This window comes from Odocoileus virginianus, chromosome 22, assembly GCF_023699985.2.
Source record: "Odocoileus virginianus isolate 20LAN1187 ecotype Illinois chromosome 22, Ovbor_1.2, whole genome shotgun sequence".
NCBI lineage: Eukaryota > Metazoa > Chordata > Mammalia > Artiodactyla > Cervidae > Odocoileus > Odocoileus virginianus.
In genome coordinates this window covers 4,876,761-4,881,372 of record NC_069695.1, presented here as the reverse complement: position 1 = coordinate 4,881,372, position 4,612 = coordinate 4,876,761, and the positions used below count along the sequence as shown (strand labels likewise).

Below are 4,612 nucleotides of genomic sequence, written 5' to 3'. Positions count from 1 at the left end.
CACTGCTTGCTCTTCCTGTTTCCTGAAATCCATTTTGAGACCAACTTGGACTCCATCTTTATTTTGGTGACTATCTCTATTCCCAAGCCTTGACTTCACTACACCAAAGCAGTCAGCTGGTTGATTGAATCATAATGATGACAAGCATAAAAACAGTGGACCCTCCCCCTTAGAAAGAGGGCGTGGGGTCAAGCTGAGCAGTTACTTGCTTGAATTTTTTCTCAGGATTCATTCTCTCCTATGAACGCGGGTTGGCTTTTCTAGGTTGCCTTTCCTCGCTCCTCTATTTTCCTTTTCTCTCCTTTATATAACCTCACCCCACTAGGCACTTTCACCACAGTCTTCTGTTATGGTAGGACAGACCACAGAACACATGCTTCCTCTCAGTTCCCCCTTGTGGCTTTCAAGAGAGTCTATGCATATTTTCTAGGGTCATTCACCCGCCTTGGCAGAGATCCCCATTGGACCAAGAAGAAAGGATCTGAGGAGGGGAGGGAGGGCAGAAAATTCTACCTCGAGACTGCTCCCAGGGCTCCTGTGGTGGTCCAGTGGTTAAGAGTCCAACTTATAGTGCAGGGGACAGTGGTTCAGTCCCTGGTCCGGGAAGACCCCAGATGTCGTGGAGCAATTGAGCCCGTGTGCCACGGCTATTGAGCCTGTGCTCTCGAGCCCGTGGTCTCCAAGAAGAGGAGCCGCCACTGGGAGAAGTCCTCGTGCCAGGACTAGAGAGGAGCCCTGCTCTTCACAACTAGAGAAAGCCCACGTGTAGCAAAGAAGACCCGCAGAGTCAAAAATATCCATCACTCAAGAGCCTTCTTCCTCCTCCCCCCCTCCCCCCCTTCCCCCACCCCCTTCTCCCAATTCTAACTGGCTTATTGTTTCCAGTGAAGACTAGGCCTGCTGAGTCCCTGGTAGGAAGGATGCTGCATTTAAAACCTTTAAGTCCTCCAAGATGAGGCTATTTTTCTGATCAGCTTCATCCCCTCCCCCCCTTATTTTTATGGAAAAAAAAAGGAAAGCTCTTTTCTGATGTAGTGAAACTAAAAGAGAGGGAGGGTAGGCGTGGGAGTGTGGGGGGCACCATTGTTTTTGTCTCAGAGGGTTTAGTACCAGGACTGGTAAATTCTCAAATTCGATGCTGTGTTATGACATAGATCAGCTGTTGTTTTGCCAGCCTCAGAGGAAACCTGGAGGAATCTCATTCCTTCAATTGTATTAAATTATTTGTCAACGTTGTCCTTTCCTTTCATCGAAGCATTTGGCCTGGGCTGCAGGAACAGCAAAAAAATGTCTTTGAAACCATTGTTTCTTTGGATGCTTGGTTTACCTTTGGGTTCCACAACAGAATAACCTAATAAATAAGGGTGAATAGAATTGTTACTATAGCAATCCCCATGGTAACATCCAGATGCCAGGCAACTCGCCCTTCCAGACCTCTGGAGGCATTCGCCTAGTGCGACCCATGTTTCAGGTACAGCTTCCCAGGCTTCAGCTCTGATGGCTGGAGATTTTAGAATATTAAATTAAGTCCATTTTATTTCCATCCTAGACAGGGAACAGACTCACGAAATACCAAGAATTCTTATCAACTTGTATCCTGTGCAGAAGTGAATTTTCTCTGAGCTTGACAGGATGTAGGAACTGCTTGCATTTCAGTTGCTTTTCCAGTTTTAGGTCTGCCCTTAAAAACAACAACAGTAATCCCAGTCAAGGCATGAATTGTTCTTTGTTGATTTCAATAGTCTTACATAACTTACATGGGGGCAGGATGAGGAGATGAAACAGCTTCAGAATGCAGCGTTGTGGGAACACACATGTTTTTAATCTCCTATTTTCCAGAAGATAGCCAGAAGGGATCCCCAAGAGGTCGCTTGGAGAAGCCTTTTGCCACCTGGTAGGGTTATAAATTGATTCGCTGATTAAGATGGCTGTTGTTAGGTTGAATGAATGACCGAGAGGTTATAGGAAAATTAAATGGGAGGCAAAACGGATTTTGAACATCATGTCATAACTTTATATAAGAGGTATTCATGCATACATGTAAATAGGTATACCACTGTGCATATTTAGCATAAATTTATAAACCAGCTGATGAATATCAAATAGTGGATCTGTGTATCCTGTTTCTTAGCTCGTTGTGTCTTGAATATTAATACTGACACCCTAAAGGCAGAAACTGCAACTGGAAAGCAGTTGTGTTACATTCAGAACCAGTGGGGTTCTGATGTGGTGTAAGCTAGAGAACTCTGGTCAGACTACTTCCCAAGGAGAAAGCTTCAACAGACCAAGAGAAGACGCAGAAGAATAAGAAAAAAGCCACCAACAGGCAGTTCATAAAAGAGAAATAAGACTATTAAGAAACACGAGAAACATGTCCAATCTTACTGCTAAGCAAGGAAGTACAAATAAAAATTAGCATACCAGAACGTGGAGTAGGGCTTCGACTTTTGCCATGGGATCAGCCCCAGGCCCCCAGCCAAAAACAATAGGTGTTAACAAGGGAAAGAGCAGCCGGACCCCAGCTCCACAGCAGCCTTATGTAAGCAGAGGGCAGGAAGAGGGCAGGAGGGAGCAGGAAGCAAAGCTGGGAGTGGTCATGCGGAGGTGGGGCGGCAGTGTTCCTCCTCAGAGGTTGCTCTATCTCTCCCTTGGGCAAGGAAGGAGCTTGCCCTGTCTCCCACGATTCTGCTCATCCTGGATTGCAGAAGAACTTAACAGAGATTCACCCATACAACTTGTAGATGCTAACAGGTAGACAGACTGGGGTTTACTTCCCAGCCTTGAACTCTCTGCTTTAAGAGCAGACAGACTTTCTGATCTGCTTCTGTGTCTACAGGCAGTCGCAAGATGAGGTGACCGAAGCAGCCTGAACTGCCCCAACTGGTATCCCCAAGGATGCTCGAGTTTCTAGTGGGCAACTTGCACTGGAGACGGTAGCTAGTTTTGATTTGATCAAGAAGTTTGCCTAATGGGTGAGGTCATCCAGTGGCAGGAACTGAGAAGACAGAGCCGGCTATCCCGCAGAATGAAGTGTGAGGAGGGGCTTCTGCAAAGGTCTTCCAGAATCTAACACATCCAGAAAGACTTGGGAGGAGCCAGCCACCCCTGGATGCCCACCACATGGAGATGTCACCGTCGAGCTAGAGAAATAGTTGTGTGCCAAGAAAGAATATTGCCACTGCCTCCATGTGAGTAAGAAGATACTGGTCCTTTCCCCTCGCACTCTTCTTCTCTAATAAAACATTTCATAGATGTGGCTAGGCGGACTCTCCATTGATATTCTTTACCTGGCGAGTTACCGTAAGTTTAAACGCCTGAGGGCACCGTGAAGAGAGACACACTTGCTGATGTGACAGTACACTGGTTTGTCTTTTCCTGGAGGGCATTTTGTCAATTACGCATTTAAAAAGCTTTAAAACTGGGCAGGCTGTGTGACCTACTGATTCTACTTGTAGGAATTTACACTAAGGACATAATCAGAGACGTGCACAAATATACAAACAAAACATATTTACTGTGACATGATCTACAAAAATAAAAATGAGAAAAATTGGATTTCGAGTTGAAAATAGCTAACTAAATGATGGCACATCCATATAATAAAATATGTGCAACCATTAAAATGGGCCTTTAAGACCGCTTAATGGTATTGCAAGTGCTCATAATATAATGTTTAGTAAAAAAAAAAAAAAAACCAAATAGCATAACATCTGCCATTACATAAAACATAAGAGGGAAGAGCAAAAAAATATCCCTAGTAGCGGAAGACATGAGTATATAACTGGAAAGTCCAAGAGACTTAACGGCAAAAGCGCCACAGGAAATAAGAGGATTCAGTAAAGAAGCAGATAGGGAAGAAATCAACATAGACAGTCTTCACACATGCAAACTAAAAGTAGTTAGAAGATACATGATAAATATATTTAAGATAGTAATAATGATCAACTTAGATACATTAAAAAAACAAAAATTGTGCAAAAACTACATAAAGAAAACTAAAAATACCTCTAAAGGATAAAGAGGAGATTTGAAGAAATGGAAAGACATATCAGTTTCTTGGATAGACAGGAGTCAATTCTCTCTTAGTTAACTTATAGATTTAATTGAAAATTAAACAATTAATGTAATTGTTAAAATATCATTTAGGAGGAAAAATAAACTGGAGTAGTCAGGACATCCTTGTTAAAGAAGAGAAATGAGAATAAAGTCTGGCTTGTCTAGATACAAAAATATGTTCTGAAGTCTCTATAATTAAAGATTTGTATAGGCACATGAATGGATCAATGACTAGAAAAATCCAGACATAGACCTAATTGCATATGGAAATTTAATACATAATAAAGATGGCATTTCAAATTGGTGGCAAAAGATGGACTTATAAATTATAAGTGGTGTTGGGATAAGTGGATAGCCATATGGAAAAAGATAAAATTGGATCCATTTCTCACATTGTACACCAGGATAAATTCCAAAGGCTCAGAGATCTAAATGTGAAATGAATGAAGCTATACATATTTGAAGAGAAGGGTATTTTCCTCCAATAACTGAGATGAAGGAAAGTGTCTCAACTATTTAACCAAGTCCAGAAACATTAAGTAAAAATCTAGCTAAA

The 4,612-nt window shown here is 42.3% G+C and overlaps 1 long non-coding RNA gene across 1 annotated transcript; it reads left to right on the top strand.

Moving 5' to 3' along the window:
• Positions 1 to 999: 999 nt before the first annotated feature.
• Positions 1,000 to 3,255, top strand: LOC110140731 (uncharacterized). Its single transcript, XR_002314829.2, has 2 exons — positions 1,000 to 1,471; positions 2,837 to 3,255. It is a non-coding gene; the product is annotated as an uncharacterized lncRNA (long non-coding RNA).
• The last annotated feature ends 1,357 nt before the right edge of the window (positions 3,256 to 4,612 follow it).